We start from the raw sequence: 23,657 nt of genomic DNA, 5'->3' as shown, positions 1-23,657 counted from the left end.
TTAAATTGGTTTTCTTCAAAAGTTGTGAGTCCACCTTGATGGCTAGGTGAACTAATTTTTCCAAAGAAGAGTACTCATATAATTCTAAAATATCTTGAATTTCTCTTTAAACCACTCACAAACCTAGCTATCTTTGACTCCTTACTATTATGCATATTAATCTTGGTCAAAGTATTTTCTAAGTCTTTAAAATATTCTTCTACACTCTTAGGCCCTTGTTGAAGTCGTTGGAGCTTCAACAAGAGTTCCTTCCTATAATAAGGAGGAACAAATCGCGCGTGCATGCATTCCTTTGAATCATACCAAGAGACCACAATTGGCCTCTTGTTCAAACCAATGTCTTTTACACTACATGGTATAATCTAAAAACTCTAGAGAAGCTAACTTAACCTTTTTGTCCTCTTGGACCTCACACACATTAAAAATTTGTTCTAATTTAGCTTCCCATCCTAAATACACATTGGGATCACTTTCCCCACTAAAACTAGGCAAATAAGGCTTTGATGGTGGGTGTTGATGGAACCTCTCTTCAAAGTTATGCACTCTCCAATCTTGGTCTTCTTCTTGACTCCCATAGTACGTGTAGCTTCTAGAGGCTCTTCTTGGTTTCCATCTCCTTTCTCTAGGTTGTCTCTCTTGAAACTCTTATATTCTTCGCAACCTTTCCACTAATTGCCTCATCTCATCTTCCTTAGGGGTCAAAGTCCTCTTGGATTCCACAAGCTCTCCCAAAAGAAATGCCTTTTGAGGAGATTGTGGCTATGAAGATTCTCTTGAAGACAAATGAGCCATGATTTGCACAAAAAGGAAACAAACAATTAGTGAAAAATAAAAATTTTATCCAATCCTCACTTGTATCACTCGGCTATTTAGTAAAGGAGGAAAGAATTGTAATGCACTCAAGAAAGATTTGCACTCTAAACACAAAAGGTCTACACTTGGTAGTAAGCACTTCAAGTGAAAGATGACAAAGTTCTTACACTTGATCACCAAAGATCCTTACAACAAAACTTAAGAAAATTTGAAAGACAAAAAAGAAAAGCACTTAAAAAAAGGACTCAGAGAAACTTACTTAAATTTTAATTATGAAAGTTTGAATGATTGTTTTTTAGAAGTTGTGAAAGCAAGAAGGATTAAATTCCACAAGTATGAACACAATTTGCCATATACTTAGAATCCACTTGATATGATTCCAATAGCAAGATATAGATGATTCTTTGACATTTTATGGAATCAAGTTGAGTTGGAGAATGAATAGGCACTTTTAATAGAAATGGATCAATGTTCTATGTTTCAAGAACTCACCAAAACTTGCACCAAACACCAAACTCACATGGAAGACCCATTTCTTGCCAATTGAACCGATTAAAAGAGAGAAGGAAGCAAATGAACCGATTAAAATGCTTAGAAAATGAAAAGCACCGAACAAATCAGTAAGAAATGAAGAGGAAACACTTGAATCCAGCAAAAGAGAATAAGAACCGAACACTGTATGAAATTAAGCGCAAAACACCGAATAGAAGGAACCTAAGCATGTTTTTGAATTCATATGAACATGGAAATGAAATGAAAAGATGGAGAACAGAGGATCTTATGAGAATGAAGAGCTTGGTTGATGGACACGCCACTTGAAGTATGAATGCTCCAAGATAAGTGTGCAATGCCGCCACTTGAGAGAACCAAGGCACTCAAGATGAGACAAGGAAGAGGAGAAGACAAGTTCTCACACACTCAATCACCAATTTGCGAGAGTTTTGCTACTACAATTCTCAAATCTCAATTATGAAGGACCTAAGCCCTCCTTTTATAGGAGGAAGGGCCGGTCATTTACAAAGCTTATTCTATAAGCTACCCAAAAGACTCCTACACTCACGCCCCTACTAAGCTCACTCCCCAAGCTTCTAGAATTTCCTAAACTAAAGCCTAAAGATGCTTTTACAAAAGAGGTGTCTAATGTTTCCCTCTAAGCACCAAAAGATATTATAAAAAGAGAAAACAACCTTCCACTATTTCCTAATTCCTTGAACTTGCTCCTTGTAAGCCTTTGAGGTGGGCTAATGACTTCTTAAGCGTCTACAACTTCGGCCTCTACCTCTTCTTGTCCTTGAGTATTGGCTTCTCTTTTGTCTTGATCTTGATCTCCATCATACTCCCCGAGTTGGAGAGAATTCGACCACGAATTCTGGAGACCTACTGATGGATTTCCTATGAGCTCTTCTTGGATGTTTGTGGAAGATGGTGCGGAAGCTTAATGGAGGAGATGGACAAGGTCCTCCTAAGAGGTGTGGTGACCTTGAAGGTGCATGAAGAGTGTGGGAATAGGGAGGTTCGGCCAGCCCCTTTGAAGGTGGTGAAATGAAGATTAAAACCTAGAAGCTAGGCAAGGAGTAATGTATGGCACTAAATTGGCAGCATAACAATACTCTATTCAATCTTGAAAATACAAGGTGTAGGCTCCTCTTTTTATAGGCTAAAGAGGACCATAATGCAACCCTAATGCTAATCAAAATGAAATGCAAATTACATCACATGGGCACATGGAGAACATGGCCGGTCCTAGTGGGAGAAATCTTCTAGAAACCGTGAGCAATCTAGGGTAAAACAAAAGGAGACAAGTTTATGCTTTTCAACACTACACTAAATACTAAGTTACCCCTAATGGGCCTTCATGTAGCATGTACAAGTTCCTTTCTCTACCATCCGTAGCTTGACCCAAATATGCGTGGAGATGCTTGGCCATGGACCTAGTGATAGGTCCTAGACGCTCTAGTCTTCCTCCTAGACGCCCTTCATCTTGGGGTAGACGCTCTTCACCTTGTGCTAGACGCTCCCCACTGGGCTGTAGACGTTCTAGACTTGGCTTTTGTCTTCCATGGGGTGGTGAGCTTGGCCCTCCTCCATCATCCCCTCCCCCTTTGAAAGGATTTGTCCTCAAATCCAGTTCGTCCTCGTCATCATTGGTACTTACAAATGGAGAAAGATCAATTACATTAAAAGTATCATGTACTCCATATTCAAGAGGTATGTCCAATTTGTATGCATTGTTATTGACTCTCTTGAGGACTTGAAAGGGTCCATCACCTCGGGGACTTAGTTTGGACTTCCTTTGAGTTGGAAATCGGTCTTTTCGAAGGTGAAGCCAAACTAAGTCTCCTTCCTCAAAAATTATTTCTTTCTTCCCTTTATTGTTGTATTTTGTATACTTTTCATTTTGTTGTTGTATTTGGATTTTAATCTTCTCATGCATTTTCTTCACAAAATTGGCTTTGATTACTCCTTCCTTATGCACAAATTCTTGTGGGTTAGGAAGAGGTAACAAATCCATAGGTGTGAGAGGATTAAATCCATATACCAATTCAAAAGGAGAAGCATTAGTAGTATTGTGGACTACTCGATTGTAAGCAAACTCAATGTGGGGAAGATACTCATCCCAAGATTTATGGCTTCCCTTCATGATAGCCCTAAGCATAGTCCCAAGAGATCTATTGACTACTTCTGTTTGGCCATCCGTTTGAGGATGACAAGAAGTTGAAAATTGTAGTCTTGTTCCAAGTTTGCCCCAAAGAGTTTTCCAAAAGTGGCTTATGAACTTGGGATCTCTATCAGATACTATACTTCTAGGTAGACCATGAAGTCTCACCACTTCTCTAAAGAAGAGTCTAGAAATATTTTGAGCATCATCTACCTTGTGGCAAGGAATAAAATGGGACATTTTGCTAAAACGGTCCACTACCACAAAGATAGAGTCATGGCCTCTTGCAGTCCTAGGGAGTCCTAAAATGAAGTCCATGCTAATGTCTTCCCAAGGAGCATTTGCAATCGGCAAGGGGGTATAGAGTCCATGAGGCATTGTTCTAGAATTTGCTTTTAAACATGATATGCATCTAGAACAATGTCTTTGGACATCCTTTCTCATGTGTGGCCAACCAAATTTTTCTTTCAAAATGTCTAGAGTTTTATCAACTCCAAAATGGCCCATGAGTCCTCCTTCATGTGATTCCTTGACAAGGACCTTCCTATGTTTGCCTTGGGGAATGCAAAGTTTTCCTTCTTTTAAAAGATATCCCTCGGCCACATAGTAACCTCCTTGCGCCCTATGTTGACATTGGGCATAGATGGATGAAATTTCTTGATCCTCTTGATAAAGCTCTCTTATGTGATCAAATCCAAGAATTTGGGCACCTAATTTTGAAAAGAGTATATGCCGTCTTGAAAGAGCATCAGCCACTATATTGGTGCTTCCTTTCTTGTATTTGATTACATAAGGAAATTGTTCAAGAAACTCCATCCATTTAGCATGTCTCTTGTTGAGCTTGTGTTGGCCCTTTAAATACTTTAAAGACTGGTGATCACTATGGATTACAAATTCTTTGGACACAAGGTAGTGTTCCCAAGTCTTTAGGGCTCGCACAAGAGCATAAAGCTCTTTGCCATAGGTGGGATAGTTGAGGGTGGCATCATGGAGTTTTTCACTAAAATATGCAATGGGGTGTCCACCTTGCAACAATACCGCACCTATGCCTACTCCTGATGCATCACATTCTATCTCAAAAGTTTTGGAAAAGTTTGGGAGAGCTAGAATTGGTGCATTGGTGAGTTGAGCCTTTAGCCTTTGGAAGGCTTGCTCATGCTTATCACTCCAACAAAATGCAACATCTTTTTTCACAAGTTCATTTAAAGGAGAAGCTAAGCTTGAAAAATTAGGCACAAACCTTCTATAGAAGCAAGCTAACCCATGAAAACTCCTTACATCACTTACATTTTGCGGAGTGGGCCACTTTCAGATGGCTTTGATCTTCTTGGGGTCAACATGCACCGCCCTTTTGTTAACTATGAAACCTAGGAAAACTACACTATCTACACAAAAGGTGCACTTATCCCTATTGGCAAATAAACTATTGTTCCTAAGCACTAGAAGAACTTCCCAAAGGTGACTTAGATGGTCTTCTGGGGTTTTGCTATACACTAAGATATCATCAAAGTAAACTACTACGTATTTACCTATACAATCCCTCAAGGTATGATTCATGAGCCTCATGAATGTACTAGGGGCATTAGTGAGCCCAAATGGCATCACCAGCCACTCATATAATCCAAACTTGGTCTTAAAAGCGGTTTTCCACTCATCACCCTCTTTGATTCGAATTTGGTGATACCCACTTTTAAGGTCAATTTTAGAAAATATGGTTGACCCATGTAACTCATCAAGCATGTCATCAAGCCTTGGGATTGGATGCCTATACTTGATGGTGATGTTGTTGATTGCTCTACAATCACAACACATACGCCATTTTCCATCTTTTTTTGGCACCAACAAGACAGGTACAGCACAAGGGCTTAGGCTCTTTTGAACCCAACCCTTCTCCAACAAGTCTTGAACTTGTGTCTCTATCTCCTTGGTTTCCTCGGGGTTGGTTCTATAAGCGGGCCTATTTGGTAGGCTTGCCCCCGGAATGAAGTCAATTTGATGTTCTATACCTCTAATAGGAGGGAGTCCAATGGGCCCCTCATTAGAGAATATATCTTCAAATTCACTTAAAAGTTTTTCCACTTGAGGAAGTAGACTCATGAGTTCATTACTTGTGGCAGTGCATGCAAGTGTTCCTTTACAAAAGATTAGGCTTGGTTGTTCAACAAGAAGCAAATTTTCTAAGATGTTTTCAAAAGGCTTTTCTTGTTGAGCAACTTTGTGGGAAGGAACACTCTTCTCCAACGCCTTTCTATCCCTAAGGATTTTCTCTTTTTCTAGCACTTTTTTTTTTTCCTCATCCCTCTTATGTTTCATTTGTATTTGGTCTTTCACCACTTGAGAGTGTGGTAAAGGACTAAGTACAAACTTCCTATGCTTATGGGTGAAGGAAATCTCGTTAGTGAGACCATCATGCAAGGTTTTCTTGTCAAATTGCCTTGGTCTCCCTAATAAGATGTGGCAAGCTTCCATAGGTACTACATCACATAAAACCTTGTCTTTGTAGTTCCCTATGGAAAACTTGATTTCCACTTGCTTATCTACACTTAGTTCCCCATTTTCATTAATCCATTGTAATTTGTAAAGTTTTGGGTGAGGAACTACTTGTAGATTAAGCTTATCAACCATCCTAGCACTACAACAATTGCAACTAGATCCACTATCCACAATGAGGGAACATATATTTTCTAAAACATTACATCTTATATGAAAGATGTTCTCCCTTTGTGTTTCCATGGATGTGCTAGGTTGATTGTTGAGGGTTCTCCTAATCATTAGCAATTCTCCCTCTAATGGAGCTACCCTCTCATCCTCTCCCCCTTCCTCTCTCTCACTTGGCTCATCCTCACCACTAGTGTATTCATCTACACCTTTTAGAAACAAAGTCCTTTGGTTTGGGCATTGTGCTTGCACATGCCCTCTTCCATAGCACTTAAAACACTTAACGTCCCTAGTTCGGATGGGTGGGGTAGAGGTATCTTTTGCTAAGGGCTTGGTAGTTTCCTTTGGTTTTTCTCTAGATGTACTACCCTCCCTCTTATAGTCTTTCTTGGGATAAAAGCTAGAGTATGAAACCACCCTTTGACTTGAAGTTTTGCGCAAATTTTGTTGTTCAACTTTTATGCAAAGTTGAACCAAGTCATTCAAGTCTTGGTAGGGAAGGAGTTCTACCCTATCTCTTATCTCAAGAGAGAGGCCACTAAGGAATCTTGCTATGGTGGTGTCCTCCTCTTCTCTAATGGATGCTCTCATCATATAGAGCTCCATTTTCTGCCTATACTCCTCTACAGTCATATTCTTTTGTTGGAGTCATTAACTCCCTATGGTAGTATGAGGGTATATGTTGACGTCTTAGGGCTCCCCTAAGGTCATTCCAATACTCAATGGGAGGTTCCCTATGAAGACGTCTTTCTCTTTCGAGAGAGGTCCACCAATACATGGCGTTCCCTTGGAAGTTAAGGGTGGCTAGGGGTACCTTGCGTTCTTCACTCACCCTATGGCAAGAAAAGAGTTGCTCTACTTTCATTTCCCAATCTAGGTAGATCTCTACGTTCTCCTTACCATGGAAATGAGGTAGGTCTACCCTAACCTCCCTTGGGCCCTCTTGCTCCCTTTGCCTATTTCTTCTAGGGGGTGGTTAGTAATAGTCATTGATTTTAAGGCTACCCTCCCTTAGAGACTCATCTTCTTTTGAATGAGATGCATGAGTATGAGATTTTTCTTCCTTTGCTCTAGTTAGTTCATTGATTTTAGACTCGTTCTCCAATTGTCTATAGGAAATGAGTTGAACATCGTTTGCAAGTTGTTTCAAAACAGATTTTATGGACTTCATATCACTTTCCATAGACTTTGCAGAATGAGAAGACATGACTAGAGTTTTGTGTATAGAAGTGTTTTACTTTGAGAAAAATTAGGGAAGTTAAAGAAGGTAGTTTTCCAGGTAAGAGAGGTGAGTCACAATGGACTACTTAAATACCAAGTCTTGCCTTAGCCAAAAACTATCCCTCCAAATCTTTACACAAATCTTTCTCTTAGTAAACCACTTAGAAAACAATCAAGTTGGAGAAATCAAATTTTGAATGCAAGAAACAATGCAAACTATCTAATCAACCAAGCAAAATTTAACAAAGCTTTAAACAATACAAAGACAATTAATAAGCGTAGCTAATTAAAGCAAAGAGATGCAATTAAAACAATTAACAATTGCTAAGCTAGATAGTTTTAAACTAGTCGGCCCTAGGTGAGGCTTCTTGGACACTTGGAGCCCTTGAAGACACACTCACCGTCTAATTGTGTAATTAAACAAGTAATTAACAAGAGTTAAGTTGAAAGAAATTAGACGAACTCCCTTTTTGTTGATTTTTCTATTTGCACTTCTTTTGTTGTCTCTTCTTTGTTGGGCCTTCCAATGTATGTGGTGTATTTAGAAGGTGTTTGTTTCTGCCCCTTGCCTTTGCTCCTCTTGGAATTAGGTAATTAATTCTCCAATCCAGCACCTATTAAGAAAACTAGACTCCCCTCAAGTCAAATCCCACTCAATCAAATACCAATTGATAATTAATCCACCACCAAGCTTAGAGGTCAAAGAATTAAAGCAAGAAACAAATTAATTTGAAAAACAGTACCACACAAAAGGAATTAAATGTGACAACTAGAAAGAGTTTCAATGAAATATTAGACAAGCAAATAAAAGGTACTCAAAGAAAGGATGGCACACAAAATGGAACCTAAGGAATAGCACTAAATTTGATTTCAAAATCAAAAACAGCACCACTGAAATAATTGTTGTGGTCCAGACAGCGTGATTTTAACTGATTTATGCTGAGCTGGCCTTTTCAAATTTGCTTCTGAAAATTTATATGCAAACAAATAAAGATCTTAAAAAAATTATGGCGTTGGTTTCACTCCAAACGCATGCACCATTTGTTTTTAATAAATTTTCTAAAATCAGTGCTCAGTTACGCCAGTTGTAGCGTCAGGATTGCACACTGTTTTTATAATATTTATCATTTTTTTTCTATTTTTTTTTTGAGCTGATTCTTTTTTTGTCTTTTCTCTAACACCTCAATCTTGCAAAATCCAGAGGCTCAGAATTTGTTTATGTGGGAAAATAATTTTCTTAAGCAAAACAGCCAGCACAGAGTTATGCAAAACAGGGGATTCTGTAAATCTGGAAAAAAACAGCAAGATATACCAAAAGAAAAACACAATGGAATTGGTAAAATGGAATTTGTGTAGATCTAAACACAAATATGAACTCAAGCTAAAAATAAAAAGCACCAAAGGATCAAAAACACAGCAGATTCAGATAAAGCATTTATACCAAAAACAAGAAACAAATAAGCCAAACAAAGTACTACTATGATTTGATGACATTTTTGGAAGAAACATGACTAGACAAAACACATATAGATTCAGAAATTAAAAGACTCAAATGAACACAATATGAACCAATTAAAATTGCAATAAGGACTCAAATACCTAAAATAAAAAACAGCAACACAAACTATATGGAATCCTACCAAAAATTGCACAAAGATTGCTCAAGAACAATTGAACAAGATGCACCGATTGGAAATTCCAAACAGCACACCAATTCAAAACGAAAATTAAAACAACAAGACAATATGGAAACAAGATTAACAACTAGGAAATAAGAAGAACTCAAAAAGAAAATGACAAAGAGATACTCATCTTTGAAGAACCATAGCTCATGATACCAAATGGTGGATTTCCTATGAGCTCTTCTTGGATGTTTGTTGAAGATGGTGTGGAAGCTTAATGGAGGAGATGGACAAGGTCCTCCTAAGAGGTGTGGTGACCTTGAAGGTGCATGAAAAGTGTGGGAATAGGGAGGTTCGGCCAGCCCCTTTGAAGGTGGTGAAATGAAGATTAAAACCTAGAAGCTAGGCAAGGAGTAATGTATGACACTAAATTGGCAGCATAACAATACTATATTCAATCTTGAAAATACAAGGTGTAGGCTCCTCTTTTTATAGGCTAAAGAGGACCATAATGCAACCCTAATGCTAATCAAAATGAAATGCAAATTACATCACATGGGCACATAGAGCACATGGCCTGTCCTAGTGGGACAAATCTTCTAGAAACCGTGAGCAATCTAGGGTAAAACAAAAGGAGACAAGTTTATGCTTTTCAACACTACATTAAATACTAAGCTACCCCTAATGGGCCTTCATGTAGCATGTACAAGTTCCTTTCTCTACCATCCGTAGCTTGACCCAAATATGCGTGGAGATGCTTGGCCATGGACCTAGGGATAGGTCCTAGACGCTCTAGTCTTCCTCCTAGACGCTCCCTTTCTAGACGCCCTTCATCTTTGGGTAGACTCTCTTCACCTTGTGTTAGACGCTCCCCACTTGGCTGTAGACGTTCTAGACTTGGCTCTTGTCTTCCATGGGGTGGTGAACTTGGCCCTCCTCCATCACCTACAGAGAGTTAGATCACTGATATTAAAAGTATGACTACCAAGGTATGTATCAGGCATATCTAACTCATAAGCATTGTTATTAATCCTCTTTAGGACTTGGAAAGGTCCATCACCACGAGGCATTAGTTTGGACTTCATCTTTCCTCAAGTGAAGCCAAACCCAATCACCCTCATCAAATAACAATGCTTTTTTCCTTTTATTGGCAAGTTCAGCATACTTGCCAACCTTCTTCTCAATTCTCATCTTGATGTCTTTATGCAAAGTTTTCATAAAAGAAGCCTTTTCATCCCCATCTTTGCATAAGACATCCTCAAGTATGGGAATAGGAAGAAGATCAAGAGGTGTTAAGGGATTAAACCCATAGACAACCTCAAAAAGAGAATGTGAGGTGGTAGAATTTACTACACGGTTATAAGCAAATTCAACATGGGGTAGTAAATTCTCCCACACTCTAGGATTCCCGGAAATAAAGCATCGCAACATTTGTCCCAAAGTTCTATTTACCACTTCGGTTTGACCATCGGATTGTGGGTGACAAGTGGTAGAAAATAAAAGTTTAGTACCAAGCTTACCCCACAAGCTCTTCCAAAAGTGACTCAAGAACTTGGAATCTCTATCGGACACAATAGTTCTAGGAACCCCATGCAAACAAACCACTTCTTAAAAGAAGAGGTTTGCAATGTGACATGCATCATCCACTTTGTGGCAAGGAATAAAGTGAGCCATCTTTGAAAAATGATCCACTACCACAAAAATGGAATCCTTTCCCTTTGATGTCTTAGGTAATCCTAAGATGAAATCCATAGATATGTCAACCCAAGGCATTGAAGGGATAGGGATAGGAGTGTATAAACCATGGGGATGCATTCTAGATTTAGCTTTGCGGCAAGCTATGCATTTTTCACACAAACTATGAACATGTTTATGCATATGAGGCCAATAGAAATGTTCATGCAACACATCCAAAGTTTTTGCAACCCCAAAGTGACCCATTAAACCTGATGGCATTCTCAAGGAGCTCTTCTTGGATGTATGGTAAAAATGGTGCGGAAGCTTATGTATGAAATGGGCAAGGTCCTCCTAGGAGTTGTGGTGACCTTGAAGGTGCATGAAGAGTATGGAAGTAGGGAGGTTCGGCCAGCCCTTTGATAGATGGTGAAGAAAGATTAAAACCTAGAAACTAGGTAAGGAGCAAGTATGGCACAAAATGGGCAGCATAACATTACTCAATTTAATCTTGCCAATACAAGTGATAGGCTTCTCCTTTTATAGGCTAAGGAGGCCGTAAATGTTAAGCTAATATAAGATGAAATGCTAGCTAAATGAAATGTAAATGTGAAGCACATGGGCCACATGGAGCACATGGGTGCACATGGCTTCACAAAATCGTCCCTAGATTAGTGAAGGCTTCTAGAAACCTTTAGCTAATCAAGGTTAACTCCTCCTTAATTCTAATGTGCAGAAAAATAAACATTTGTCCACATGGCTATGCTATTTACACCCCAATTAAAGCTAAACTACACTTGATGGGCCTTCACGGAATATGTGCTAGTATGCCACTCTCTCATTCATAACTTTGATCCAAGTCTTCTTGTCCTAGATGCTCCTAGCTTGTCCTAGATGCTCCTAGCTTGTCCTAGACGCTCCTAGCTTGGTCTTAGATGCTCTTGACTTGGCTCTTGTCTTTCATGGAAGGTTGTGCTTGGCCCTCTTCCATCATCCCCTCCCTCTTGAAAAGGATTTGTCCTCAAATCCAATGTTTTTGCTTCCTAGGGGGATGGTTGTGGCTGGATGGTGTCCATCATCTCCTCCTTCTTGAGAAGATCTATCCTCAGATCTTCAGACTTGATCTCGGATAGCAACCTCTTGCTTCGTCAAGGTGTGTCCTCCCGGATCAAATGTCAATCTATGGGAATCTTGAAACAAAGCGAAGAAGTTAGTGTGAGCATTTGGAGAAAATTTAATTGTGTGAAGTTGCCATTTTTGTTTTTCTTTTTTTTTTGGCAACTTCTCACAATATTTCCCTTTTGATGGTTGTATGTGTCCTCTAATCCTCTTATGTTTTCTAAAATTTTCAATAGTAGTTACTTTTCCCTTAGGCATAATTCCTTTAGGAGGTGGTAACAACTTTAAAAGGGCAAGAGGACTATGTTCACATACAACTTCAAATGGAGAACTATGAGTAATCTTGTGGACTACTCCATTGTATGCATGCTCAATAGGAAACGGATTCTTATCCCAAGAATTGTGGGTGTCCCTCATGATTTCTTGAAGCATAGAAGGAAGAGCTATGTTTTCAAATTTTGGAGCTCTATCCATCACTATTTTTGAAGATAAATCATGGAGGCTTGTCACTTTTCTTAGGAAGAGTTTATCCACATCCATGAAGAAGGAATCAAAACCTTTTGTTGTCCTAGGAAGCTCTAATATGAAATGTGTGTCTTCCCAAGGATCATTTACAAAAGGTGAAGGAGTATAGAGTTCTTGAGACTTTGCCTTAGGTGTAGTTTGAAAACAAGAATTGTACCTAAAGTAATGTCTTTGAACCTCTTTTCTCATGGGTGACAAAAGTTTTCCTTTTAAAAGCTCTAGAGTTTTGTCAACTCTAATTTGGCCCATGAGTTCTCCTTCATGTAGACTTTTTCTCTCATGTGTAAAGATAGTCTCGTTGGTACAACCATTGTTTATGAAAATTTGTACACTTTGCAATGGTTGTCTCAATAAGACATGACAAGTTGCTCTAGGCACTACTTCACACAAAACTTTGTTTTTGTAGATGCTTATAGATAACTTGACATTCTCTTGGGGATATCCTAGCACATTTGAGAAATAGTCTTTATCTAAGCAAGTTTCTTTTAAAGACTCTTCTTTTTTGCCTATGCTTGCAAGTTTTCCTTTACAAGAGGTAAGGCTAGGTTGTTCAACAAGAAGCATGTTTTAAAGGATATTTTCAATGTGCTTGTCTTGTTGAATGACCTTGTGGGAAGGAACACTCTTCTCCCACGCCTTTTATTTCCCAAAAGTTTTCTCTTTTTCTATTTTCTCTTCATCCCTCTTATGTTTCATTTGTATTTGGTCTTTTACCACTTGGGAATGTGGTAAAGGGCTAAGTACAAACTTTTTGTGCTTGTGGATGAAGGAAATCTCGTTAGTTAGACCATCATGCAAGGTTTTCTTATCAAATTTCCATGGTCTACCTAGTAAGATGTGGCAAGCTTCCATAGGTACTACGTCACATAAAACTTTGTCTTTGTAGTTACCTATAGAAAACTTGATTTCCACTTGTTTGTCTACACGTAGTTCTCCATTCTCATTGATCCATTGTAAATTGTATGGTTTTGGATGAGGAACTACTTGTAGATTTAGTTTCTCAATCAATCTAATGCTACAACAATTGCAGCATGATCCACCATCCACAATAAGAGAGCATATATTTTCTAAAACATTCATCTAGTATGAAAGATGTTCTCTCGTTGTGTCTCGATGGATGCACTAGGTTGATTGTGGAGGATTCTTTGAATCATCAATAAGTGCCCCTCCAAAGGATTTATCCTATCTCCTTCCCCCTTTTCTTGTGTACTAGATTTATCCTCACCACTAGTGTACTCATCTTTTCCTTTTAAGAACAAAGCCCTTTGGTTTGGACATTGCGCTTGCACATGCCCTCTTCCAAAACACTTAAAACACTTGGTGTCCCTAGCACGGATGGATGGGGTGGAGGCATCTTTCACTAAAGGTTTGGTAGTTTCTTTGGGTTCGTCTCTAGATGTGCTACCTTCCCTTTTAAAGTCTTTCTTGGGATAAAAGTTGGAGTAAGAACCCACCCTTTGACTTGAAGTTTTGCGCAAATTTTGTTGTTCAACTTTAATGCAAAGTTGAACCAAGTCATTCAAGTCTTGGTAGGGTAGAAGTTCTACTCTATCCCTTATCTCAAGGTTGAGCCCACTTAAAAACCTATATATGGTGGTGATTTCTTCCTCTCTAATGGATGCTCTCATCATGTAGAGCTCCATTTTCTGCCTATACTCTTCCACACTCATGTTCTTTTGTTGGAGTCTTTGGAGCTTGTCCATTAACTCCCTATGGTAGTAGGAAGGTATGTGGTGACATCTTAGGGCTCCCCTAAGGTCATTCCAATATTCTATGGGAGGCTCCCTATGAAGACGTCGGTCTCTCTCTAGAGAGGTCCACCAATACATGGCATTGCTTTGGAAACTAAGGGTTGCTAAGGGTACCTTCCTTTCTTCACTCACCCTATGGCAAGCAAAGAGTTGCTCTACTTTCATCTCCCAATCTAGGTATACCTCTACATCTTCCTTACCATAGAAATGGGGTAGGTCTACCCTTACTTCCCTTGGGCTCTCTTCCTCCCTTTGCCTATTTCTTCTAGGGGGTGGTTGGTAATAGTCATTGATTCTAAGGCTACCCTCCCCTAGAGACTCATTTCTTTTAGAATGGGATGTATGAGTATGAGATTTTTTTGATTTTTTAGACTTCTCTTCCTTGGCTTTAGTCAACTCATTGATTTTAGTCTCATTCTCCAATTGTCTAAATGAAATCAATTGCACAGCTTGTGAAACTTCTTTCAAAAGAGTTTTTAAAGATTTTACTTCACTTTCAATAGACTTTGCAGAATGAGAAGAAGAAGACATGACTAGAGCTTTGTGTGTAGAAGTATTTTACTTTGAGAAAATTTAGGGAAGACAAGGAAGGTAGTCTTCCAGGTAAGGGAGGTGAGTCACAATGGACTACTTAAATACCAAGCCTTGCCTTAGCCAAAGACTATCCCTTAATGCCTTCACAAAAAGTTTTCTCTTGGTAAACCACTTAAAACACAATTAAGTTGGAGAAATCAAAATTTTAATGCAAGCAAACAATGCAAACTAACTAATTAACCAAGCAAAAAATTAACAAAGCTTTAAGCAATACAAAACAATTAAAAAACGTAACTATCTAAAGCAAAGGAATGCAATTAAAACAATTAACAATTGCTAAACTAGATAGTTCTACACTAGTCGGCCCTAGGTGAGGCTTCTTGGACACTTGGAGCCCTTGAAGACACACTCACCGTCTAATCACGTAATTAAAGAAGTAATTAACAAAAGTTAAGTTGCAAAGAAAATAAAGAAAACTCCCTTTGTTGATCTTTTTTTTTTTCCTATTGACACTTCCTTGGTTGTCTTTTCTTTGTTGGGCATTCCAATGTTTGTGGTGTTTTTGGTAGGTATTTGTTTTCTGCCCTTGCCTTTGTTCCTCTTAGAATTAGGGAATTAATTCTCCAATCCAGCACCTATCAAGCAAACTAGACCTCACTCAAGTCAAATTTCCACTCAAATAAGCACCAATTGAGAATCAATCCACCACCAAATTTAGAGGCCAAAGAATTAAAGCAAGAAACAAATTAATTGGAAAAACAGTACCACACAAATGGAATTAAAATGTGACAACTAGAAAGAGTTCCAAAGAAATATTAGAAAAGCAAATAAAGGTACTCAAAGAAAGGTAGGCACACAAAATGGATCCTAAGAATAGCACAAGAATTGATTTCAAAATCAAAAACAGCACCACTGAAAAAATTGTTGTGGGCCAGAGAGCGTGATTTTCCCCGATTTATGTTGAGCTTTCCTTTTAAGATTTGCTTCTGAAAATTTATATGCCAATAATTCAAGATCTCAACTAAATTCTGGCATTCGTTTCACTCCAAACGCATGAATCATTTTTTTTAATAAATTTTCTAAAATCAGTGTTCAGTTACGCCAGTTGTAGCGCCAGATTTGCACACTGTTTTTATAATATTTATCATTTTTTTCTATTGAATTTTTTGAACTGATTCTTTTTTTGTCTTTTCTGTAACACCTCAATCTTGCATAATCCAGAGGATCATAAATTTCCTATGTGGGAAAATAATTTTCTTAAGAAAAAAAGCCAGCACAGAGTTATGCAAAACAGGGGATTCTGTAAATCTGGAAAAAAACAGCAAGATACCAAAAGAAAAACACAATGGAATTGGTGAAAAGGAATTTGTGTAGATCTAAACACAAATATGAACTCAAGCTAAAAAATAAAAGGCACCAAAGGATCAAAAACACAGCAGATTCAAATCAAACATTTAGACCAAAATCAAGAAACAAATAAGTCAAACAAAGTACTACTATAATTTGATGACATTTTGGAAAAACATGACTAGACAAAACACATATAGATTCAGAAATTAAAAGACTCAAATGAACATACAATGAACCAAATATAATTGCAATAAGGACTCAAATACCTAAAATAAAACAGCAACACAAAGTATATGGAATCCTACCAAAAATTGCACAAAGATTGCTCAAGAACAATTGAACAAGATGCACCGATTGGAATTTCCAAACAACACACCAATTCAAAGCAAAAATTAAAAAACAGCAAGACAATATGGAATATGAAGAACAACACGGATTAAAGAAGAACTCAAAAAGAAAATGACCAAGAAATACTCATCTTTGAAGAACCTTTGCTCATGATACCAAATGATGGCATTGTCAAGGAGCTCTTCTTGGATGTATGGTAAAAATGGTGCGGAAGCTTATGTATGAAATGGGCAAGGTCCTCCTAGGAGTTGTGGTGACCTTGAAGGTGCATGAAGAGTATGGAAGTAGGGAGGTTCGGCCAGCCCTTTGATAGATGGTGAAGGAAGATTAAAACCTAGAAACTAGGTAAGGAGCAAGTATGACACAAAATGGGCAGCATAACATTACTCAATTTAATCATGCCAATACAAGTGATAGGCTTCTCCTTTTATAGGCTAAGGAGGCCGTAAATGTTAAGCTAATATAAGATGAAATGCTAGCTAAATGAAATGTAAATGTGAAGCACATGGGCCACATGGAGCACATGGGTGCACATGGCTTCACAAAACCGTCCCTAGATTAGTGAAGGCTTCTAGAAACCTTTAGCTAATCAAGGTTAACTCCTCCTTAATTCTAATGTGCAGAAAAATAAACATTTGTCCACATGGCTATGCTATTTACACCCCAATTAAAGCTAAACTACACTTGATGGGCCTTCACGGAATATGTGCTAGTATGCCACTCTCCCATTCATAGCTTTGATCCAAGTCTTCTTGTCCTAGACGCTCCTAGCTTGTCCTAGACGCTCCTAGCTTGGTCTTAGATGCTCTTGACTTGGCTCTTGTCTTTCATGGAAGGTTGTGCTTGGCCCTCTTCCATCAAAACCTCCCTCATGTGCCTCTCTAACAAGAGATAATCTAATTGAGCTTTGAGGGACACAAAGACGTTTTCCTTGAAAAAGAAAGCCATCTTGTATAAAAAAATCTTTGTGTCCTCCTTTGATACACTCTTGATAGATAAGAGAAAAATCAAGGTCATCATGATAAAGATCCTTAATGTGATCAAAGCCAAGAAATTGAGAACCCAAAAGATTTAGCAAAGTATATCGTCTAGAAAGTGCATTGGCCACAATATTAATTTTGCCTTGCTTATGCTTTATCACATAAGGAAATTGCTCAAGGAATTCCACCCACTTAGCATGCCTCTTGTTAAGTTTGTTTTGGCTTTTCAAATATTTAAGAGATTCATGATCACTATGAATCACAAACTCTTTAGGAAAAAGATAATGTTGCCAAGTAAACAAAGCTCTAACAAGTGCATATAATTCTTTATCATAAGTGGAATAGTTGAGATGACTCCCCTTCAATTTCTCACTAAAATAAGCTATGGGGTGGCCCTCTTGAAGGAGAACAACCCCAATGCCTATACTTGAAGCATCACACTCAATCTCAAATGTTTTAGCAAAATTAGGAAGGGCTAAAATGGGATCTTTAGTCAATTTTTCTTTTAAAACATCAAAAGCTTTTTGTTATGCTTCTCCCTATTGAAAAACCACATCCTTTTTCACTATATCATTGAGAGGTGCAGCTATTGTACCAAAGTTAGGTACAAATCGTATATAAAAAGAAGCAAGTCCATGAAAACTTCGGACTTCATTCATAGTAGTAGGCGTAGGCCAATTTTGAATGGCCACCACCTTAGCTTGATCCACATGGACCCCTTTGCTACTCACAACAAACCCTAGGAATTCTATATGATCAAGTGCAAACATACATTTAGCAAGGCTAGCATACAAATGTTCCTTCCTAAGGGTTTCCAAGACTTGTCTAACATGCATCCTATGGTCATTCAAAGATAAGCTATAAATGAGGATATCATCAAAATAAATAACAACAAACTTACCAATGAAAGGTCTTAAAACATGATGCATGAGGCGCATGAAAGTACTTGGAGCATTAGTTAAACCAAAGGGCATAACTAACCACTCATATAAACCAAAGTTGGTCTTAAAAGCCGTCTTCCATTCATCACCCGGTTTTATACGGATTTGATTGTAGCCACTTTTAAGATCAATCTTTGTAAAAAAATTGGAACCATGCAATTCATCCAACAAATCATCAATCCTAGGTATGGGATGCCTATACTTAATTGTAATGTTATTGATAGCCCTACAATCCGAACACATCCTCCATGTGCCATCTTTCTTAGGGACAAGGATAATAGGCATAGCACAAGGGCTCATGCTATCTTGCACCCAACCTTTTTCAATTAAAGCCTCAATTTGTTGGCGAATTTCCTTGGTTTCACTTGGATTGGTCCTATAGGCCGGACGATTAGGTAATATATGTTCACTTGGATTGGTCCTATAGGCCGGAAGATTATATGTTCCTTCCTAAGGGTTTCTAAGACTTGTCTAACATGCATCCTATGGTCATTCAAAGATAAGCTATAAATGAGGATATCATCAAAATAAACAACAACAAACTTACCAATGAAAGGTCTTAAAACATGATGCATGAGGCGCATGAAAGTACTTGGAGCATTAGTTAAACCAAAGGGCATAACTAACCACTCATATAAACCAAAGTTGGTCTTAAAAGCCATCTTCCATTCATCACCCGGTTTTATACGGATTTGATTGTAGCCACTTTTAAGATCAATCTTTGTAAAAAATTTGGAACCATGCAATTCATCCAATAAATCATCAATCCTAGGTATGGGATGGCTATACTTAATTGTAATGTTATTGATAGCCCTACAATCCGAACACATCCTCCATGTGCCATCTTTCTTAGGGACAAGGATAATAGGCATAGCACAAGGGCTCATGCTATCTTGCACCCAACCTTTTTCAATTAAAGCCTCAATTTGTTGGCGAATTTCCTTGGTTTCACTTGGATTGGTCCTATAGGCCGGACGATTAGGTAAAGAAGATCCCGGAATCAAATCAATTTGGTGCTCAATCGCTCTCAAAGGTGGAAGGCCTTTTGGAGGATCTTGAAACACATCTTGAAACTCCATTACTAAATTATCCAAGCAATGAGGACTATCTACAAGTGGTTCTAATTTAAGAGGTCTAGGGATAGCTAAGAATATAGGATTGTGAGCCACTATATCCCTTTGGACCTCATGCCTAGACACAAGAAGCGTAGGCTTAGGAATTGTAACTTTCTCACTCTCCCTCTTTTTCTTCATAAGAATTTGGTCCTCATGGACTTCTCTTGGAGAGAGAGATTTCAAAGTAACCTTGTGGCCATGGAAATCAAAAGAGAGTTTATTGGTAAAGCCATCATGAAAAACTTTTCTATCATATTGCTAAGGCCTTCCCAAAAGAACATGTGTTGCTTCCATGGGCACAACATCACATAATACCTCATCTTTGTATTTTCCAATAGAGAAATGGATGAGGACTTGCTTATTCACAATGATTTCGCCTACTTCACTAAGCCATTGAAATTTGTAGGGCTTTGTATGAGAGATAGTAGGAAATCCAAGCTTATCTACTACTCTTGTACTAGCCACATTAGCACAACTACCCCCATCCACTATTAAAGAACAAATGTTGTTTTGAATAAGACATCTTGTATGAAAAATATTTTCCCTTTGACTTTCATCAAAAGGTTGTGAAACTTGTCCAAGAAGTCTTCTCACAACTAACAAATCTACTTCAAGTGGACTCTCACTCTCATTCTCACTAGATGCTCTAGAATGTGAAGAATGCCTAGGTGAATCCGAATCATGCTCACTCATGACAATGCCATTATGCACAAACATATTCCTTTTAGAAGGACAGTTAGCCGCAATGTGACCATAACCCATACACTTAAAGCATTTCTTACTAGACGATTTAGTTGGAGATTTAGGAATAGAAGTAGAAGGCTTAGATTCCTTAGGTTTGAAAGAAGAATCTTTAGAAGGAAATTTGGAAAAAGACTTTTTATTCTTCCAAGAATTGTTGTAGTAACCATCATTGGGAACATTTTTAAAACTATTTTTCTTTGCAAGTTGGGCTTCCACCTTCATTGCAAGATGAACCAAAGAACCCAATGAGGAATACTCTTGAAGCTCAACAATATCTTGAATATCCTTCCTTAGACCACTCACAAACCTAGCTATCATAGCTTCCTCACTCTCATGCATATCTACCTTAAGCAAAAGCGTTTCTAATTCTTTGAAATAAGCATCCACACTTAGCGTGCCTTGTTGAAACCGTTGGAGTCTCAACATGAGGTCTTTCCTAAAGTGTGGTGGCAGAAACCTAAGGCGCATTTGATCCTTTAAAGAGTCCCAAGAGTCCACGAGAGGACCCTTGTGATAGATAATGTCCTTTACAACACTATGCCACCATTTCATGGCATAATCACTAAATTCTAAGGAGGCTAGCTTAACTTTGTGGTCATCATGGACCTCATGGACATCAAAGATTTGCTCACATTTAGCCTCCCAATCTAGGTACACATTAGGATCACTATCTCCATTTAAACTAGGAATTTTCACCAAAGGAAGCTTAGCCTTGGAGTCTTGGTAATAGCCATCTTCACGGTGATGTCTATCTCCATGAGTATGAGGTCTATAGCCATGAAAGTGGGGATGAGGTCTCCTTCTTCTATGTTCCTCTTCACGACCATGATCATTGGAAGAACCTCTTGATGAAGGTCTATGAGAATGACACTCTCCATGGATAGAATGAGAGGACCTAGGTTGCTTCATTTCAACTCTTTGCAATTTTTCCTCCAACCGTCTAATAGCTTCATCTTGGAGAGTAATGGTTCATTTTGCTTCTTTTAATTCACCAAGAACATAAGCTTTACTAGGAGAATGCTGTTTGTAAGACTCACCACTGGAATATGAAGCCATTTATAAAAGAAAACAGCAAACAAAACAACAAACAATGTTAAGAAAACAAGGTTAGCAAAAAGAAATTAGAGCAAAAATGCAGAAGTGAAGTGTCACTTAAATCACTCCAAAGAAAGAATACTCCTCTTTACCAATCTGATCTTGAGGCCTTTAGTATCCTCAAATGAAAAATGTCAAAGAAAGAGCACACAATCTCAAAGCAAATCACCACAAAACCAATGAACAATGAAAGACAAACAAGAAAAGGTATAAACAAGAAAAGGCTATAACAAAAGGAATACAAGATATATGACAAACTCAAAGAGTAATGAAGAAAAGACAAGCAAGAAAATAAGGTACTCAATGAAAAAGAAGGCACACAAAAGAGACCTAAAGAAAAGCAGTAGAGTAGATGAAGAAAACAAAAATAGAACTACTGGAAAATACTTTTGTGCAAACTGTGCTTGATGTTCACCGATTTATCTGGAATGATATAAAGCGAACTGGATTATGAAATTGTAACCACAGAAATTTCAAGATCTTAGCTCAACAATGGCACTGGAATTACTTAAAAACAGTAAGCCAATTAATTGAGATAAATTTTTTAAAATCGCTGCCAGATTACCGTATTTTTTTCGGCAGAATTACACACTTTTTGTTTTTGATTTATCATTTTTTTTTTACTTTGAATTTTGAAGTACTTCTTTTTTCTAATCTTTTATAACACTTTAAAGAACACAAATCCAGAATTTCAGAAATTTCCAGTAAGTAAATCAATTGCAATAAGGCAAAACAGTTTAGCACATTTTTGAAAACAGAGGAATCCTAATAGGAATGAAAAACAGAATTAAGAACTAGCAAAGACATAATAGAAGTGATGTAAAAGAACTTGTATAGATCTAAAATACAAGTACGAACTCAATACTAAAAGGAAAATGCATCAAAGGAACAAGAAACAAACTCAGAAAATTGCATTACACAAAAGCAAGAAACAAAAATTACAATAAAAGGAACACAAGGAATTGATAACATTCTTGGAAAAACATGACTATGACAAAACTTAAAAGGATTCAAAAAGGAAAAGACACAAACACATGATAGGCACAATTAAGAAAACAGCAATAAAACTCAAAATTAAGCCTAAAAACAGAAAGATAAACAACAAGAAATATAGAGCTCTTGAATTAAAAGTGCAACACAACTCAAAATGAAACAAGAAAAAACCTAAACTCTAGATACCACATGATATGATTCCAATAGCAAGATATAGATGATTCTTTGACATTTTATGGAATCACCTTGAGTTGGAGAATGAATATGCACTTTTAATAGAAATGGATCAATGTTCTATATTTCAAGAACTCACCAAAACTTGCACCAAACACCAAACTCACATGGAAGACCCATTTCTTGCCAATTGAACCGATTAAAAGAGAGAAGGAAGCAAATGAACCGATTAAAATGCTTAGAAAATGAAAAGCACCGAACAAATCAGTAAGAAATAAAGAGGAAACACTTGAATCCAGCAAAAGAGAATAAGAACCGAACACTATATGAAATTAAGCTCAAAACACCGAATAGAAGGAACCTAAGCATGTTTTTGAATTCGTATGAACATGGAAATGAAATGAAAAGATGGAGAAGAGAGGAACTTATGAGAATGAAGAGCTTAGTTGATGGACACGCCACTTGAAGTATAAATGCTCCAAGATAAGTGTGCAATGCCGCCACTTGAGAGAACCAAGGCACTCAAGATGAGACAAGGAAGAGGAGAAGACAAGTTCTCACACACTCAATCACCAATTTGGGAGAGTTTTGCTATTAAAATTCTCAAATCTCAATTATGAAGGACCTAAGCCCTCCTTTTATAGGAGCAAGGGCTGGTCATTTACAAAGCTTATTTTATAAGCTACCCAAAAGACTCCTACACTCACGCCCCTACTAAGCTCACTCCCCAAGCTTCTAGAATTTCCTAAACTAAAGCCTAAAGATGCTTTTACAAAAGAGGTGTCTAATGTTTCCCTCTAAGCACCAAAAGATATTATAAAAAGAGAAAACAACCTTCCACTATTTCCTAATTCCTTGAACTTGCTCCTTGTAAGCCTATGAGGTGGGCTAATGACTTCTTGAGCGTCTACAACTTGGGTCTCTACCTCTTCTTGTCCTTGAGTATTGGCTTCTCTTTCGTCTTGATCTTGATCTCCATCACCTCTTTAGTAATTTGCAAAGGGAAAGTTGAAATATGAATGCTTCTCAAAACTCTTTTATCTTTGTTTTTGTGGATTCAAAAATTCCATATCCTTTTTGCATGCATATTTCTTGTTGTCATTTCACTTTTCACTTTTCCGAAAAAGATGTTGGGTTTGGATTCAAATCTTATGAACACAAGCATTCTATGTTTGGAATTAAATCAACCACTACTCAAACAACTTCTAATTATTTTTTTTAACTCTTCATAATTAAAATCAAAATAAGTAGAAAGGAATTAAGACTCCTAGAACACTAAGAACATAAGACTCAGGCAAAATATGTAAGGAAAAAAATTGACACAAAATAAAATTCAAAAGC

Source organism: Phaseolus vulgaris, chromosome 1 (genome assembly GCF_051622355.1).
Source record: "Phaseolus vulgaris cultivar YP4 chromosome 1, ASM5162235v1, whole genome shotgun sequence".
In the NCBI taxonomy this organism is placed as follows: Eukaryota; Viridiplantae; Streptophyta; class Magnoliopsida; order Fabales; family Fabaceae; genus Phaseolus; species Phaseolus vulgaris.
Note: the sequence above shows the minus strand (reverse complement) of the source record.